This window comes from Salmo trutta, chromosome 10 (assembly GCF_901001165.1).
Source record: "Salmo trutta chromosome 10, fSalTru1.1, whole genome shotgun sequence".
Classification (NCBI taxonomy): domain Eukaryota; kingdom Metazoa; phylum Chordata; class Actinopteri; order Salmoniformes; family Salmonidae; genus Salmo; species Salmo trutta.
The window spans coordinates 29,837,619-29,857,426 of NC_042966.1; the positions used below are offsets into that span (position 1 = coordinate 29,837,619).

At 40.7% G+C, this 19,808-nt stretch overlaps 2 long non-coding RNA genes across 3 annotated transcripts; both read left to right on the top strand.

Annotated features, from left to right (window-relative positions):
- Positions 1-1,357: 1,357 nt before the first annotated feature.
- LOC115201552 (uncharacterized) lies at positions 1,358-15,960 on the top strand. 2 transcript variants are annotated; one of them, XR_003879761.1, is made up of 3 exons: positions 1,358-1,672; positions 13,500-13,626; positions 15,881-15,960. It is a non-coding gene; the product is annotated as an uncharacterized LOC115201552 (long non-coding RNA). The 2 variants fall into 2 exon arrangements; XR_003879760.1 differs by lacking the exon at positions 15,881-15,960 and adding an exon at positions 14,043-14,092.
- Positions 1,796-3,831, top strand: LOC115201551 (uncharacterized). Its single transcript, XR_003879759.1, has 2 exons — positions 1,796-2,551; positions 2,744-3,831. It is a non-coding gene; the product is annotated as an uncharacterized LOC115201551 (long non-coding RNA).
- Positions 15,961-19,808: the final 3,848 nt, after the last annotated feature.

Consider the following 19,808-nt stretch of genomic DNA (forward strand, 5'->3'; position numbering starts at 1 on the left):
ACTCTCGGTAAAGAAAAAAAAAATTATGAGAACTTATCCTTTGATTATAGCTAGCTTAATTTTAGTCAACTGCTCCTGCTGAGGTCATGCTCTGTTCAACGTTAGCTTCTAACTTCATCCTTCTAGCCAGCTAGCTATAGCAAGAGCCCTTGAGTTAACTATCTAGCTAGACATCTGACTGAAATATCAGCGACTATTTACCAGTTGTACACTCATTCTCCGAGAGTCAGGTTTTTTATTTTATTTGGGGAATGTCTGTTGACACGGAAGGAGTCAAGGGATTAAAAAAAAAATATCCCACTCTCTGCCACTTACCACTGTAGGTCTGGGCTGAGGAAGTTTGTTTTACCTCTCGGCCTATGTCACGGGCAGAGTTTCTCGTTGGACAGAGTGGTGAATGAATGTGCTGCTAACAAGGCGAATCCAAGGGAGCTGGTGAACATAACGAGCATACATGAATCATTCATGATTCCACTCGTTAGCAGAGGTAGGCACAATTAGAACTCAGATCAAGAAGCCTTATGAGCATTTTCAACGCTAGGAACACAATGGGTAAATGTTAATTAACAAAATAAAAAGGTGAGTGCGTTTACCCTCCACTACATCCCTGGTTGGGTCTGGCAAAACCGATGTATAAACATCAATATCCTACCAGGCAAGTTTTAATCTACATTTGCTAGGCATTTTAACTATCGATGTGATGTTTGGCTGCACCTAGGCATGCAGTTCGGTACCTGTCTGGCTGAGTGGAAGTGTGGGTGGAATGAGTGAGCTCGTCTGGCAACCAGAGCGCAAAAATGTATTTGCATGACCAATACATTTATCTAATATTTTTCATATTAACATATTTTAGCATTTTCTGTTCTCTCATTTTAATTGAAGTACTTTTCAAGTACCAACTTGATAAAATATCAGATTTAAGGTATTCCAGTTCTTGAATTTCAGAGTGCCAAACCCTGTGCGAACCCTGGTACGATATGTTAAGAATTACAATTCGTATGATATGTTATGAATGTTATGAATGACAATTTGTTGTTAGCACCTTAGCTAGGCTAGGGTTTGGAGTTAGGTTAAGGGTTATTAAGGCTAGGGGAAGGATTAGCTAAATGGGTTAGGGTTAGCTAACATGCTAAATAGTTGCAAAGTAGCTAAAAAGTAGTAAGTAGTTGCTAATTAGCTAAAGTTGTCCGTGATGAGATTTGAACACGCACCCCTTGGGTTGATAGACTTTCGCATTACACGCCCACCCTTCTTTCGTTTTTAACTTAAGTAATCTTCTGTCTTATGTAACTATACCAAACTTAACATATCATATTAATTTGATGTTCCGGATTGACATTTACTGTTACTTATAGTCTGAGACCAGGCTGCAACCAGATGTCAAGAATAAAAGGTCACACACCCGTGTTGGAATGAACAGCCCCTTCAGACTAGCCTACTATTTCAGCTGTTTCTAGCTAATGAAACCAATATATAAACTTCACTATCAATGTCTAACCTAGGAAAGAAAGACCAACCGATGATGTGTCAATATTGAAATATGTGTCTGTCACATGCGCGAGCTATTTAGCTGCCCTACTAGTTGCCTATTTTGCTTACCTCGCGCCTGCTAACAAGACCAAGGCAGCGGATCGTCTGGTCCCTCAAAATGTTGTCAAAATCAAGTCATGTGGTAAGTAGCCTGTAAACGGATATGTATATTGTTGTTTGGGTTAGTTAGTAAAGTGATCATTTGTCACAACAACATAGCCACGTCACTAACGTTACTCTTCTTTAATGCAAAACTGTCTCCTTGTTATTTTTCTACTTCTTTCCTCCTTTAAAACCCCTCTAACCGAAGCTATCTATCATGTCCTTTAATTAAGACCTGAGACAGGTGAGTGGGACTTTACCTGGACTAATGATTTGTATACCGATGTGGTGAGATACTTTGAGTAAATTGACAAAACAGACCAGGGCATGGGACTCCTTTTCACATGGGACCGCGGTGGGTCTGTGTAAAATATGTGATTATATTCGAAACAGGTTTATAGTAGTGAATGTCATCTATTCATTTACTGTTATAGTATTTCTAAGTACTAGCAGCCATGTCAACCAGGGATTTTCTTTCTCTCAATTTATGATAGAACATTCCTATATTTTCTGCTTTAATGTGGCTCTTTACATGAATTGTTAGGATTTTCTTTTAATCACAAAGAACTACTTATTTTGCTGAAATATAGATATAATTAAATTGTTTTCTTTGAAAAGATGGGCCTGGCTGGGAATAGAACATTCCGTTTTCTGCCTGAGTGTGGCGCTGTTTACAGCTATTTTCTGGATTATTTTGTGACCAGAAAAATACTAATTTTACTCAACTAGAGATGTAATTAAATGGTGTTTATTTTCAAAGGTGTGACTGGCTGACATGAAAAATACATTAAGGGGAAAGGATCCACAGACACCAGAGGCTGAAAATCTTTCTGCACATCTCTTTATTATAATGTTGGCTGCTATGGTTCACACGCATGACATTGAATGCTACCTGAATTGACTCGGCAATGTCAAACAGGTGTGTGTGAGATTATCCAGTGTCCACAGCAACACTATTAATTATTCTCTACTCCCAGTGCATGTGGTGTACTATGCTCTTAGTCATGCTCTCACTTTTACTTAAACAACACTACAGTTTTAAGAAAAAGAAGTGTTAAGGGCTTGTAAGCAAATTTGATTTGACTAACCCTTATATTCTCCCCTTCCGAAGGGCCTGAGGCGATTGGACCTCCTCTACCTGCCTGTTACCTTAAAGTCCATAATTAACATATACAGCTCTGGATCCATTGCCTTACTACTGCAACAACTTGTCAATTATATGCCCTTTTATAGAAACCCCCCTTTTTTTTATTTTTTTTTACTAATGACTTTAAGGTATGTAACCATTAACATTGGCTGCATATCCATTGTCCTTCCTAAGTGTGGACTTTTTAGTCATTTAGCAGATACTCTTATCCAGAGCAATTAGGGTTAAGTGCCTTGTTTAAGAGCACATTCGACAGATTTGTCACCTAGGGGATTCAAACCAGTAACCTTTTGGTGACTGGCCCAATGCTCTTAACCACCCCATTGCACATTTTAGGGATATATAACTTTGATGTGAAGTAGCTTACACCTATCCAGTGCTTGCATATCCATGAGGAGAGGAATGGCCAATTAGTATGCAGCCATTGATTTCAGGTGGCTTCTTCAACAGATGGAATGTGTCTGTGTCCCAAATGGCATCCCATTCCGTATACATTTGACATTTTTGTAGACACTCTTATCCAGAGCAACTAACAGTAATGAGTGCGTACATTTTTGTACTGGTCCCCCGTAGGAATCGAACCCTCAACCCGAGGGCTTTGGGACGTATTCCACCTGTTGAGCCACACCCTGGCTATTGTAAGCCATTTCTCCATCCCATTCCCCTAGTTAAGCAAATGAAGGGGAGAGGCTCTGAGTATAATTAATGTAGTAAATTACTTTTCCTGTTAATTACTTTATTTTCTAAACTTGCGTTATAGTGTGTGTCCTTTTAAATAAAACGTTTGTCCAGACAATAAATCCATATTTTCATTGATGGAATATTCAACAGACTGAACAGTCATATACCAATGAGATTAAGTAGTTGTATTGCAGTTGTGTGTGGTGTTCTTGGCATTCAGCCTCATCTTGGTATGGAATAACTGACAAAATACCTCAGCCTTAGGAAATCATTGGGGAAAGAGTTCCCACTTCCAGTTTGCACAAATATTTATTTGACTTGTTGTAAGACAGAGCTACAGACCATATAAAAGCATATATTCAACAAGAAAATGGCTTCAAGTGTTTTGTCCAAATACTCTTAGATTCTACTAATAAAATAATGGATGACCTGACCAGAGAGGTCCAGGACCTGAAGAACAGTTTGCAGTTCTCCCAGGGTCAGCTCGATTAGTTGAAACAGGAGAAAGGCAAGATGACGGCAATCTGTAAGTCATTGAGAGAACATCAGTTCTGTGTGTGAATCCATAATAACAATGACAGATAAATCAGACTATCTCGAGGGACAGTCAAGGCGGAACAAAATGGTTGTGGACGGAATTGCATAATCTCCACATGAGACCTGGACGGAGTCTGAAGACAGTGAGGGAAGTTATCTCTGAGAAATTGAAGATGGACCACAGGAAGATTGAGGTGGAGCGCACCAACAGGACTGGAAAACCCACCACCGGCCCAGTTGATAGGCCCAGGACGATGGTGGTCAAGTTCCTGAGGTTCAAGAACAAGGTAGCTGTTCTGGAAAGAGCCAAGAACTTGAGAGGAATGTATCTTCCTCAACGAGGACTATCCTGAAGCTGTGCGCCAGAAGAGTAAAGAACTCATCCCAGCCATGAAAGCTGCCAGAGTGTGTGGGGACATTGCTTACATCCGCTATGCCAGGCTCATTGTCCACCCTCCCTCCCAGAAGCCTCGAAGGGATGAGAGAGCCAAGCCTATGGGACCCATAGCTTCAACCCCACAGCAAACTCACACACCAATTGATTAATGGACTGCTGAATGGATATATTTTTTTTCTCTTGCTTTGTTTGCTCTTTTCAGTATTATGTCTCTCTGATATTGCAGGTTCACTTGGCACATCTAAAGCATTTTCTTTTGGGGTGTTGCTATAGGCCACCAAGTGCTAACAGTCTATCTAAATAATATGTGTGAAATGCTTGATTGTTTACATCACATAAACTGAGGTCTACTTTCTTGGGGACCTGAATATTGACAGGTTTTCATCAAGCTGTCCGCTCAAGAGGAAGCTTCTTACTGTAACCAGTGCCTGTAATCTGGTCCAGGTTATTCATCAACCTACCAGGGTGTTTACAAACACTACAGGAACAAGATCATCCACATGTATCGATCACATTTTTACTAATACTGTAGAACTTTATTCTATCTAAGCTGTATCCGGCTATATTCAGGAAAGCCAAAGTTCCAACAGCTGGGCCTAAGATAGTGTATAAGAGATCATACAAAAGATTTTGCTGTGACTCTTATGTGGATGATGTTAAACATATTTGTTGGTCTGACGTGATTAATGAGGAGCATCCAGATGCTGCACTTGATGAATGCTTCTTCCAATTATTGATAAACGTGCACCTGTTAAGAAAGTGACAGAACTGTTAAGGCTCCATGGATTGATGAGGAATTGAAAAACTGTATGGTTGAAAGAGACGGGGCAAAAGGAGTGGCTAATAAGTCTGGCTGCATATCTGACTGGCTTAATTTCTCAATTTGCAGTAAGTATGTGACTAAACTCAACAAAAAAGAAGAATAAACTGTATTGTGAAGCCAAGATCAATGATATAAAGATTGATGGAAAAAAACTTTGCCGTACTTTAAGTGAAATTATGGGCAGAAAGACATTCAACTCCATCTTTCATGAATCAGATAGCTTATTCATCACAAAACCATTTGATGTTGCCAATTATTCTAATGATTATTTAATTGGCAAAGTGGGCAAACTTAGGCAGGAAATGCCAACAACGAACAATGAGCAATTGTATTCATGCATAAAAAAGCTAATAATGAAACAAAAGCATTGCAAATTTGAATTTTGTAAAGTTGGTGTGGGAGAGGTGGAAAAATCTATCAATAATGACAAACCTGGCATTGACAATTTAGATGGAAAGCTACTGAGGAGTGGCTATAGAGTCAGCTACCATATTATCTGTCATATTTTTAATCTGAGCCTAGAGGAAAGTCTTTGTCCTCAGGCCTGGAGGGAAGCCAAAGTAATTCTGCTACCCAAGAGTGGTAAAGTTGCCTTTGCTGGTTCTAACAGCAGACCTATAAGCTTGCTGCCAGCTCTTAGCAAACTGTTGGAAACAAATTGTGTTTGACCAAATATAATTTCTCTGTAAACAAATTAACAGATTTTCAGCATGCTTATAGAGAAGGGCACTCAACATGTACTCCACTGACACAAATGACTGACTGGTTGAAAGAAATTAATAATAAGAAGATTGTGGGCTCACTACTGTTGGATTTCAGTGCAGCCTTTTCATATTATTGACCATAACCTGTTGTTGAAAAAACTTGGGTTGGACATTTTGGGAAATATTCAGAGGTGGAAACTTTCCATGTAATTAATGGGAATATATGGGAATTAACGGAAATATATACAAATTAATATTAATACCATTTAAATGTGGATGTTTTTTGCATTGGATATATTTACCATCTCATATGGAGACAAACATAAACCTTTTACCTTATCATAAGTAGACATAATTGCAAGTGATTAAATCCTTCTAATAAAAAAATAATAAACTATTTAGTTACGAATTTAACTTAATTAAATGAGTTGACTCTTCACATGGGATATTTCACTGAACAAAAAAAGAAAGGGAATATTGAATGATCCCCAATGATCCATCACATCTAACAAAAACGTTTTCAACATCTGTAAAATGATAGTCTAGAAATTAAAGCTTTGGTTGTCTTCCTCTCAGGCTTCCATGTCTTCTCCCTGGACCTCCTCAATGTCCATCTCTTGAACATCAGACTCTGAGGCCTCATCTTCACTGTCACTTCCCAACCTTGATGAGGATGGCTCGTTGTCAGGCTCAAAAAGCCTCAAATTTGCCCAGATGGCCACCAATTTTTCAACCCTTGTATTGGTCAGCCTGTTGTGTGCTTTGGCGTGTGTGTTCCCAAACAAGGACCAGTTGCGCTCTGAGGCGGCTGATGTTGGTGGGATTTAGAGGATGATGGAGGCAACAGCAGAAAGAGCCTCCGATCCACAAAGTCCCTTCCACCAGGTGGCTGATGAGATATGTTGGCACGACTGCCATATTGCATCTCCATCCCAAAGCCCTTGCTTGGGAGTGTACTTCGCCAGACTGCCAAGAACCTTACCCTCATTCAGGCCAAGGTGGCGAGACACGGTAGTGATGACACCGTAGGCCTTGTTGATCTCTGCACCAGACAGGATGCTCTTGCCATCATACTTTGGGTCCAACGTACGCTGCGACGTGTATGGGCTTCAGGCAGAAGTCTTCATGCTTTTTGATGTATTTCAGAACTGCAATTTCCTCTGCTTGGAGCAACAGTGAAGTGGGCAGGGCAGTACGGATATCTTCTCTTACATCTACAAGCAGAGTCTGAACATCAGACAGGATGGCATTGTCTCAATCCGTGCAATGGCTACTGTTATAGGTTTCAGGAGTCAGGCTGCTTACCACTCTCTCCCAAAATACATCATCCAGGAGGATCCTCTTGATGGGGCTGTCCATATCGGCAGACTGTGATATGGTTGTTTCTTGGAGAGACTCCTTCCCCTCCAGAAGACTGTCAAACATGATGACAACACCACCCCAACGGGTGTTTCTTGGCAGCTTCAATGTGGTGCTCTTATTCTTCTCACTTTGGTTGGTGAGGTAGATTGCTGCTATAACTTGATGACCCTTCACATACCTAAACATTTCCTTGGCTCTCTTTTAGAGAGTGTATCCATTGTTTTCAGTGCCATGATGTCCTTGAGGAACAGATTCAATGCATGAGCAGCACAGCAAATGGGTGTGATATGAGGGTAGGACTCCTCCACTTTAGACCAAGCAGCCTTCATGTTAGCAGCATTGTCTGTCACCAGTGCAAATACCTTCTGTGGTCCAAGGTCATTGATGACTGCCTTCAGCTCATCAGCAATGTAGAGACCGGTGTCTGTTGTCCCTTGTGTCTATGCTCTTGTAGAATACTGGTTGAGGGGTGGAGATGTAGTTAATTATTCCTTGCCCACGAACATTCGACCACCCGTCAGAGATGATTGCAATACAGTCTTCTTTCTCTAGGATTTGCTTGACCTTCATTTGAACTCTGTAGAACTCTGCATCCAGCAATTTAGTAGATAAAGCATGTCTGGTTGGAGTGGTGTATGCTGGGCGAAGAACATTCAGAAATCTCTTCAATACACATTTCCTGTGAACATCAGAGGTGAACCAGTTGCATACACAGCTCGAGCAAGACATTCATCAGCATTTCTGTGACTAGGTTACTCTATTGAGTCAAAAAAACTTCTTATTCCAGGAGGACCATGAGCTGTTGCTATCGATAAGGTGTCTGATTCATCATTTTCACCTCGAATAGATGTAGAGGGACTTTTGTCAGAGGTTGCTTGTTGTGAGCGCTGAGAGAACTTTATGCACTTGGCCAGATGATTCTGCATCTTTGTTGCATTCTTCACTTATGATTTGGCACAGTATTTGCAAATGTACACAGCTTTTCCTTCTACATTAGCTGCAGTGAAATGTCTCCACACATCAGATAGTGCCCGTGGCATTTTCCTGTAAAGATTAGGAAAAAAATTAGTAAAAAAAACAATTACATGTACAGATAAATAGTTAAGCAGTTACATTAAACAACTCCTTTATATGATTAATGTTTTAAAATGAAACATGTATGGTAACAGGTGAATTAACACTCCTCAGTTAGCAGGCTCAAGCAAGCTAAAACCTACATGTTAGCAAAAACTAACTAGCAGAAATTAACAAGTTAGAAATGATTTAAACACACTTTGCTGTAGGGTACTATTTACTAGTTAACAAAAAAAAGATGAATGTCAAAATATATTCACCCCACCCAGTATTGTAATCAAAACTTACCAGAAAGCATGTAGTCCTTGGCTCAGACAGTGTAGTAGTGTGGGCTCCATAGCATCTCATTAGTGTGCAAGATCTTGAGAATCAGCTGTACATGTGATGGAAGAGTGCACTGCACATGTGATGAATGCAATTCCATTGAATTGGGGATAGTTTAACCAAAATATGCCACAAGACCTAGAATTGCCTTGTGTATCCCACAAAAAAGTTAACTGTTATAAGCTAACTTTTTTGATGAATTTAAGCAAAATTCCCGGGCTTAACTTCCCATGGAAGTTTACCTGAAATTTTCTGATTCTTTGCAACCCTAGTTATGGCTTTTCAACCTGCCATATCGTGGATTCAGAGCTACAGTTGAAGTCGGAAGTTTACATACACTTAGGTTGGAGTCATTAAAATTGTTTTTCAACCACTCCACAAATTTCTTGTTAACAAACTATAGTTTTGACAAGTCGGTTAGGACATCTACTTTGTGCATGACACAAGTAATTTTTCCAACAATTGTTTACAGACAGATTATTTCACTTAATTCACTGTATCACAATTCCAGTGGGTCAGAAGTTTACATACACTAAGTTGACAGTGCCTTTAAACAGCTTGGAAAATTCCAGAAAATAATGTCATGGCTTTAGAAGCTTCTGATAGACTAATTGTTATAATTTGAGTCAATTGGAGGTGTACCCGTGGATGTATTTCAAGGTCTATTGTCAAACTCAGTGCCTCTTTGCTTGACATCATGGGAAAATCAAAAGAAATCAGCCAAGACCTCCACAAGTCTGGTTCATCCTTGGGAGAAATTTCGAAACGCTTGAAGGTAAGACATTCATCTGTACAAACAGAAGTAATGAAGTATAAAAACACCATGGGACCACACAGCCGTCATACCGCTCAGGAAGGAGATGCACTCTGTCTCCTAGAGATGAACGTACTTTGGTGCGAAAAGTGCAAATCAATCCCAGAACAACAGCAAAGGATCTTGTGAAGATGCTTGAGGAAACCGGTACAAAAGTATCAATATTCACAGTAAAATAAGTCCTATATCGACATAACCTGAAAGGCTGCTCAGCAAGGAAGATGCCACTGCTCCAAAACTGCCATAAAAAAGCCAGACTACAGTTTGCAACTGCACATGGGGACAAAGATCATACTTTTTGGAGAAATGTCCTCTGGTCTGATGAAACAAAAATAGAACTGTTTGGCCATAATGACCATCGTTATGTTTGGAGGAAAATGTGGTGTACTGCAGGGTAGCTCTCTAGGCCCTCTAGTATTTTCTATTTTTTACCAATGACCTGCACTAGCGTTAAACAAAGCATGTGTGTCCATGTATGCTGATGATTCATCCATATACGCGTAAGCAACCATAGCTAACCTCTCTGGGCCAGTGGGACGCTTGCGTCCCACCTACTCAACAGCCAGTGGAATCCCGTGGCGCATTATTCAAATACCTTAGAAATGCTATTACTTCAATTTCTCAAACATATGACTATTTTACACCATTTTAAGGACAAGACTCTCCTTTATCTAGCCACACTGTCCGATTTCAAAAAGGCTTTACAACGAAAGCAAAACATTAGATTATGTCAGCAGAGTACCCAGCCAGAAATAATCAGACACCCATTTTTCAAGCTAGCATATAATGTCACAAAAACCAAAACCACAGCTAAATGCAGCACTAACCTTTGATGATCTTCATCAGATGACACTCCTAGGACATTATGTTATACAATACATGCATGTTTTGTTCAATCAAGTACATATTTATATCAAAAACCAGCTTTTTACATTAGCATGTGACGTTCAGAACTAGCATTCCTACCGAACACTTCCGGTGAATTTACTAAATTACTCACGATAAACGTTCACAAAAACATAACAATTATTTTAAGAATTATAGATACCGAACTCCTTTATGCAATCGCGGTGTCCGATTTTAAAATAGCTTTTCGGTGAAAGCACATTTTGCAATATTCTGAGTAGATAGCCCGGCCATCATGGCTAGCTATTTTGACACCCACCAAGTTTGGCACTCACCAAACTCAGATTTACTATAAGAAAAATTGGATTACCTTTGCTGTTCTTCGTCAGAATGCACTCCCAGGACTTCTACTTCATCACCCAATGTTGTTTTGGTTCCAAATAATCCATAGTTATATCCAAATAGCGGCGTTTTGTTTGTGCGTTCAAGACACTATCCGAAGGGTAACGAAGGGTGACACGCCCGGCGTGTATCGTGACAAAAAAAATGCAAAATATTCCATTACCGTACTTCGAAGCATGTCAAACGCTGTTTAAAATCAATTTTTATGCGATTTTCCTCGTAAAAAAGCGATAATATTCCGACCGGGAAACCCTGTTTTCGTTGAAAGACTCAAAGTTGAAAATGGAGTCGTCTTGTGCACGCGCGCACCCGTCTCATTGTTCTCAGATCGACGACTTACCAAATGCGCTACTGTTTTTCAGCCAGAGACTGCAAAGTCATCATTCAACGTTCTGACGCCTTCTGAGAGCCTATGGGAGCCTTAGAAAATGTCACGTTACAGCAGAGATCCTTTGTTTTGGATAGAGATGACAAAGAAGGCCAAGAAATGGTCAGACAGGGTACTTCCTGTACAGAATCTTCTCATGTTTTGGCCTGCCATTTGAGTTCTGTTATACTCACAGACACCATTCAAACAGTTTTAGAAACTTTGGAGTGTTTTCTATCCAAAGCTACTAATTATATGCATATTCTAGTTTCTGGGCAGGAGTAATAACCAGATTAAATCGGGTACGTTTTTTATCCGGCCATGAAAATACTGCCCCCTATCCATAACAAGTTAAAGAGTTGCAGTCTGTTTTGGAATGGGTGGCCAGTAATGAACTCGTCCTGGACAGCTCTAAAACTAAGAGCATTGTATTTGATACAAATCATTCCGTAAATTCTAGACCTCAGCGTAATCTGGTAATGAATGGTGTGGCTGTTGAACAAGTTTACCTTAGATTGTAAACTGTCATGGTCAAAACATATAGATTCAATGGTTGTAAAGATGGGGATAGGTCTGGCTGTAATAAAGATATATTTTGCTAGTTCTGCAGGTACTAGATTTGTCTAATCTTGATTATTGTCCAGTCGTGTGGTTTAGTGCTGCAAGGAAAGACCTAGTTAACCTGCAGCTGGCCCAGAACAGAGTGGCACATTTTGCTCTTCATTGTAATCAGAGGGCTGATATAAATACTATGCATGCCAGTCTCTCTTGGCTAAGAGTTGAGGAGAGACTGACTGCATCACTTTTTCTTTTTATAAGAAAAATTAATGTGTTGAAAATCCCAAATGGTTTGCATTGTCAATTTACACACTTATGCCACCAGGGGTCTTTTCACAGTCCCCAAATCCAAAACAAATTCAAGAAAGCGTACAGTATTATATAGAGCCCTTATTGCGTGGAACTTCGTTCCATCTCATATTACTCAAATAAACAGTAAACCTGGTTAAAAAAAACAAACAGATACAGCAACACCTCATGACACGACGCCTCTCCCCTATTTGACCTAGATAGTTTGTGAATACATTGATATGTAGGCTACGTGTGACTTTTAATTTTTTCTATGCTGTTCTTGTCTATTGATGTTCTGTATTATGTTTTGTGTGGACCCCAGGAAGAGTAGTGGCTGCTTTTGCAACAGCTAATGGGGATCCTAATAATATACCGTTCAATGTCCTGCGTTTTGTATTAACCATGGCAGCCAGCATTGTAAATACACAGGTGTGCAGAAAGATAATCAGCCTCTGGAGTCTGTGGATCTTTTCCTCTTAATGTATTTTTAATGTCAGCCAGGCCCACCTTTCCAAAGAAACACAATTTTTTAAATTAAATCTCTAGTTGAGTAAAATGAGGAGTCTATTGCTTCAGTTTGCACTTCTTGTTATCTGGTAAATAACCAACAACCATGGATAACCACAAGGAAAATAAGGTGAGGAAATGTCAGCCAGGACCATCTTTTTAAAGAAACACCATTTATTTCAATCTCTAGCTGAGTAAAATAAGTAGTTGTGTTCTTTAAATGTACTGTTATGGTATTTCAACAGATGACATTCAATGCTATAAACCTGTCTCCAATATAATCGCATAGTTTACACAGACCCAAAGCGGACCTTTGACACACAAATCTCAGTGTGAAAAGATGTCCAATGGTTTGTTTTGTCAACGAACTCAATGTATTCCCAACACTGGTGGTAACCAGATGATCCCAATAATTTAGGGAGCCTAGCAAACGATGCCCCCCTCTGGTCAGCTTCTGGCATGTTCTATTGTGAGTTGTTTGGGACTCGTTGTTTTCCGTGTTTACTACTCAAAGATAATTTCATATTTGACTTAATAAGTAAAATATCTGCAATACACTGGTCTTTTACAATGGTGGACTCATTGTAAAATTAGAGGCTTTTTATTGTATTAAAACGTGTCTCAATCCAACGTGCCTAGCTAGCTCTGCCCACTTGGGCGTGGCTTACAGAGCGCTCTGAAATAAGTGCTCTTAACTCGATCCGTTGGAATAAGGCAATACCTCACCAGTGAGCACGATCTTCTAGCTAATGTTAGTCCTCCCTGACCATTAGACTATTGACTTCGCTTTGTAACGCTTCGCTTTGTAACTTGACTACGTATTTTATGTCATAAACGGAGTTAATAAGTATTTCAGAATATATCACATTGAAGTGTGGCTTTTTTAAGCTACATGTTGAAATCAAGAGAAGAGCAGAGGCCATATGGCAGTGCTGTGTAACTAGAACTGCAATCATATTAAACACAGCTTATGTTATGACAAATTAATTAACTAACTAACTAGCAAACCAAATGTGTTTTCTTTCATCTGTAGCTCTGGGAGTCAAAGATTTTGCAGTCCAAAGCAGTGGATGGCTTGGCCCTCATGAAGAACACCAACTCATCCGACTTTGTGCTGCAGCTCCCTCCAAACTATGGACAGACTTTTACAAAACCTACATGTAAGTAATTAGAGGTTTTACAGTCCAAGGGTACTTCTCAATTCTCTCTTTCCTCCAAAAGTGTGCACTTGTTCACTTCACTTCCCTTCACTGATTTGAAGGGAAATTACTGGTAAAGGAAATATGGTGAAATATCCCTCGCATGCCTCCACCGATCTAATGCTTTTAGAATTGTGGAAAGTAGTGAACAAGTGTAAACTTCAGGAGAAAGGAGATAATATTGGGACACACCCCAAGGCTCTACACCACACCCATTGCTATCTGTGTCACAAATCAATGAGTTGATCCACCAAATAGGGTTGCCCAATGGTTGTATATTCTACAGTGCGAGTTAATCAGGTCAATTGATTATTGAATACAGATCGCTACATTTAATTGAATAGCCTAATCATTCCTCTTCCTTCTTCCATCCCCAGCCTCTGTTGTGATCCCTACAGGCCAACACGTCCAGAGTTTCACAGCTAAAGCAAGTTACACGAAACTGTCATACATTTGAATGATAACTTTTGTTGTGCAGTGCATGTCTGCAAACCGCTGTTTGGGAAAAGAGCTTACTGCTAGCCTATAGAATGTTGATGAAATAATTTGGTTGACAGGTGTAGATTTACATGACATTTTAGTCATTTAGCAGAGACTTTTATCCAGAGCGACTTATAGTTAGTTCATTCAACTCAAGGTACGACAACCACATGTCATAGTAAGTAAAACTTCCGTCAATATGTTTAATGTTGGAGCTACACCCTGATTGACATGCCAAGTTGTCAATAAGGTGTTCAGCAGCTTGATCAGAGCCAGGGCAGCACCAAATATCAGAGCCAGGCTAGCAGCACTGTATGGTTAGGGTCAGCACGATGGTGTGAAAAAGGTAACAGAGAGACCTCACCACCTTGTGGTTTTGTGGCAACCTATTACACCTCACTGGGATTGCGTTCCAATAATTTCTCCTTTCTCACAAAATATGCACTTGTTCATTTCCCTTCATGGATCTGAAAGGAAATCACTGATATATGGAAACTTCCTCTAGCACAGTGTTTCCCTACTCCGGTCCTCCAGTACCCCCAACAGTACACATTTCTGTTGTAGCCCCGGACAAACTCTTGATTCAACTTGTTAACTAATCATCAAGCCCTGAATGAGTAGAATCAGGTGAGTTTGTCTGGGGCTACAACAAAAATGTGTGCTGTTGGGGGTACTGGAGTTGGGCTGTTGGGTACTGGAGGACTTGAGTTGGAGAAACACTGCTCTAGCACACGCCTACATCAATCCAATGCTTTTAAAAGTGAACGAGTGCACACTTTGGGAAGGAGGAGAGATTATTGGGACACACCCTGAGAATGACTGAGGGAAGCAGCAGCAGCCCATTAAACCCCACGTTCTTATGTGATTCTGTACACCAGGGTTGGTAACAAATTAGTCTGGGAAAGGGCCTTATGTTGTGTCTGGTAACAGGAGGACAGGTCAAGATGACACTATATTAGCTATACAAAGGCTGGGGATGGTGGGGCACATTTTAATTTAGGCCTAGATGTGGGCAGAGCAAAGAAAGGTAAAAAGGAAATCAGTCTTTAGAGCATCCTGTTTGTGGGCAGCTAGGGTTTTTCTTCTCTTCCCTCTCTCTCAATTTGATGTTAAAGGCCCAGTGCAGTCACAATTCTGTTTTCCTGTGTTTTATATCCTATTGTACAATAGACGATGAAAGAAACACTTTGATATTTATATAACAATTGCTGCATTGGGCCTTTAACCTCATCAGGTGCACAGAGATATAGATATGCCATTCTAAAAACTCATTAAGAATTAGCCTGCATCACTGTCTGTAATTTCAGAAAAAGGAGTTACTGTAGTAGGTCATCATACAGTTCTCGTGTAGAAAAAAGATGATCCTGTTCAGCTTGACATGACTCATACTGTATAGGAGGACTGTTGACATCATGACTCATGCTGCTACAGTATAACCAAACAAGACTGTTTTATGGTACTCAAACGTGCTAAAAGGTAGCTTACTTAAAATGTAGAATGTTTTCTTATGCGTATTAGACAGCCTCTAGTTTCCCAGGAGCCTGAACCCAGGACTCACTGGAAAACAGTAGTAAGTGTAACTGACAAGTCAACTCAGCGGCCCCATTATTTGTGTGAGAGCAGAGGTCAAGAAGACTTGCAGCACAAGCAATTTCCCTGTCTCTACAACAAATACAGTTGAACGTTCTTTCATTGAGTGGAGCAAATTTGTTTTCACTGTCTAATTATGTTGCAGAACAACAGTGGGACTCTGGCCACCTTCTCTCTTCCTCCATGGATGACCTACCCAGTCCAGATCCCTGCAGGGGTCACAATGCAGACAGGGGAAAAACATGCATTAGCCCTCCATACACTCACTCGATTAACTTTATTGAAAGGTCCAATGCTATTTCATAGAAACATTTACCAAAATCTCTATGATGCATGTTTATGATACATGAAATGTCATGATATAGAAAAAAGAAATAGCTTCATCAGTCTATTTTTTTCAACATTTACAATGGGACTTTTGTATCTATTTCTCCCTCTTTTTTACCTCCCTAAGGCCAGCTTTACAAGGTCAACATCCCAGTGATGGTGTCCCAGGCTTCAGCCAGCCACAGCCCTCTCCCCTCAGCTCCAGAAGGGGGTACCTGTAGTGGAGCGGAGAGATCCCAGCTCAGCTTCCCAGCAGTCAGCTATGGTGGTCCCTTCTACTGTCCTCAAGACCATGACCCCTCCGAAGACAGAACCGTTCTCCCCACGGCCTGTGGCCTCTCCCACAGCTGTACCTCAGACACCAGAGCAGAAGACCCTGATACGTCCTGTCCAGTTGATGCCTCAGGTCCAGGTGACCATCTTGATGTTTTTGTAGCACTTTGAAATGTTTTTGAAATGTGTTTTACAAATAAAATGTATTATTATTATTCCCCAGGCACCTGATGAGAAGCCCGTGCTACCCAAACCCATGGTCCAGCCCCCAGTTCAGGAGAACCATCTCCTTGTGGAGCTTTTGTCATATTGCTAATGTGGGAAGGGAATAAGATGTGGCATATGTGTTGCAGGAATTCTATTCTGATAACATCCACCTGTACTCTAATTGGCTTCTGTACTTTAGCAAGGGGGTGCTGGGTGGGGATCAGGCAGAGTGGCTATAATGTTGCCTACTCAGTGGAGGGGTCCCATTCCCCCTCCCCTTATTATTTCTTTATATTATCCCCTGATAAGTTATGCATTCTGTCTCATCATTAAAGTGCAGTCTGGCACTGATGGCGCATTGTCAGCTTCTACAAGATGAAGACCTAACTCACAGAATTACACTAACACCAGTCAAATTCTCTCAGATCTCCACAAACATATAGGGCATCGGGTCTCAATTTGTAGTTCATAACACTTCCTGTTCCTCCTTCCCCAGCTGGAGATGACCCTGTTGAAAGACTACAACTTCAATGATGCTCTGGCAGACATCATCCACCTGAACAGCAGTTCTGATGTGGAGGAGTTGGAGGAGGTGATAGAAGGAGGTGTGTAGCATTGTGTCAACAATAGTTATGCTAGCCAAAGGAAATGTTTGCCTTGTTAGCTAACGGTTGCTGCGCCATTCTCATAGATGATGCATGAACAAGCTAACGAGTGTGGTTACAGCAAAGATGGTGGATAAATGAAGATGTCCCTCTCAGGCCATTTACCATTGAAAATGGTCAATTCCGGTCTGAACAGGGTGGCGCTCACTTAGGTAACAATGCATTAGCAGCTGGGTCTGGTCTGCTTAGTTCATCGACTGTATATGAACCAGAAAAAAATGAGGGAGTGGGATGTCTCGCTTCCTCTTCCGTCTGTGTTTACAGGTTCAATGGGAGAGAATGAGTTTCTAGGTATGATCACTGCGGAGGCTCTGCAGGCCCTACAGGAGGCAGAGGGCAGCAGCGATGATGGCAACTCCAGCTCCAGTGGTGACGGTGTCTGGATGGATGACTTCCCAGTGGAAGAGGTAAGAAATGGTTATTGAGGAAAAGAAGGGCGTCCTGTCCTCTTTGTTTTTCAAAATAAGTATTTGGGTCTGGTTTGCTGGACACAGATCAAGCCTAGTCCGGGAATCTCCTTTGACAAGTCCCCATGCTGATGAACCTGTACAAAAATCAGTAGATGTTGCCATTTCATTGTTTGACAGTAATCACCTAACACAGTATTTGGGGCCTAGTATGCTTTATTGGCATGAACAAAACCAGAGCGATTAACCCAAAACCAGAGCGTTTAACCCTAACACAAATTATTGTATTTTTCTTGTCTATATTGAATAAATCATTTAAACATTCACAGTGTAGGTTGGAAAAAGTATGTGAACCCCTAGGCTAATAACTTCTCCAAAAGCTAATTGGAGTCAGGAGTCAGCTAACCTGGAGTCCAATCAATGAGACGAGATTGGAGATGTTGGTTAGAGCTGCCTTGCCCTATAAAAAAACACTCACAAAATTTGAAGCATTACCTGATGTGAACCATGCATCGAACAAAAGAGATCTCCGAAGACCTATGATTAAGAATTGTTGACTTGCATAAAGCTGGAAAGGGTTACAAAAGTGTCTCTGAAAGCCTTGATGTTCATCAGTCCACAGACAAATTGTCTATAAATTGAGAAAGTTCAGCACTGTTGCTACTCTCTCTAGTAGTGGCCATCCTGCAAAGATGACTGCAAGAGCACAGCGCAGAATGCTCAATGAGGTTAAGAAGAATCCTAGAGTGTCAGTCTACGATACGTAAAACACTAAACAAGAATGGTGTTCATGAGAGGACACCACGGAAGAAGCCACTGCTGTCCAAAAAAAACATTGCTGCAAGTATGAAGTTTGCCAAAGTGCACCTGGATGTTCCACAGCACTACTGGCAAAATAGTCTGTGGACAGATGAAACTACAGTTGAGTTGTTTGGAAGGAACACACAATACTAAGTGTGGAGAAAAAAAGTTTAAGGCACCCCAACATCAAAACCTCATCCCAACTGTAACGTATGGTAGAGGGAGCATCATGGTTTGGGGCTGCTTTTCTGCCTCAGGGCCTGGACAGCTTGCTATCATCGATTAAAAAATGAATTCCCAAGTTTATTAAGACATTTTGCAGGAGAATGTTAGGCTATCTGTCCGCCAATTGAAGCTCAACAGAAGTTGGGTGACGCAACAGGACAACGTCCCAAAACACCCAACAGAATGGCTTCAACAGAAGAAAATACGCTTCTGGAGTGGCCCAGTCATAGTCCTGACCTTAACCCGATTGAGATGCTGTGGCATGACCTCGAGAGAAGTTCACACCAGACATCCTAAGAATATTGCTGAACTGAAACAGTTTTGTAAAGAAGAATGGTCCAAAATTCCTCCTGACCGTTGTGCAGGTCTGATCCGCGACTACAGAAAACGTTTGGTTGAGGTTATTGCTGCCAAAGGAGGGTCAACCTGTTATTAAATCCAAGGGTTCACATACTTTTCCCACCCTGCACTGTGAATGTTTACACGGTGTGTTCAATAAAGACATGAAAAGTATAATTGTTTGAGTTATTAGTTTTAAGTGGACTGTTTGTCTATTGTTGTGACTTAGATGAAGATCAGATCAAATTGTATGACCAATTTATGTAGAAATCCAAGTATTTCCAAGGGTTAACATACTTTTCCTTGCCTGTGTGTGTGTGTGTGTGTGTGTGTGTGTGTGTGTGTGTGTGTGTGTGTGTGTGTGTGTGTGTGTGTGTGAGTTATATCGATAAGTCACTTATTAATCATTACCTCATTAATCTCATTCTGAACTTTGCAGACTTTTTGAATCCGCAAGAACCCCAGCCTTTTCTGATTATTCAGTACTACACACATTTATTTACTAAGTAAATAATAACACAGAATACACACACACTTACATGAGACAAAAGTCCCTAGAGGACTGACAAGATATGACGGCTTGTTACACATGGAGAAGGGGGTGGGCAAAAGAGCGAGAGATGGGGAGAAAGGGACATTTATTGTACATTTGGAAACTACGCTCACTGTAACCATATACCTTACCGCCCGTTTGGGTAAGAAACTTTTGAACGGTAGTGTGTGTGTATATCTTTTAGAGTTGAATTTGGGAGATGGTAACTCTATAAACAACTTCTTCCGTGGTGCCCCAAATTCCTAATGATTAATTGTTACATGATTAATTTAATCG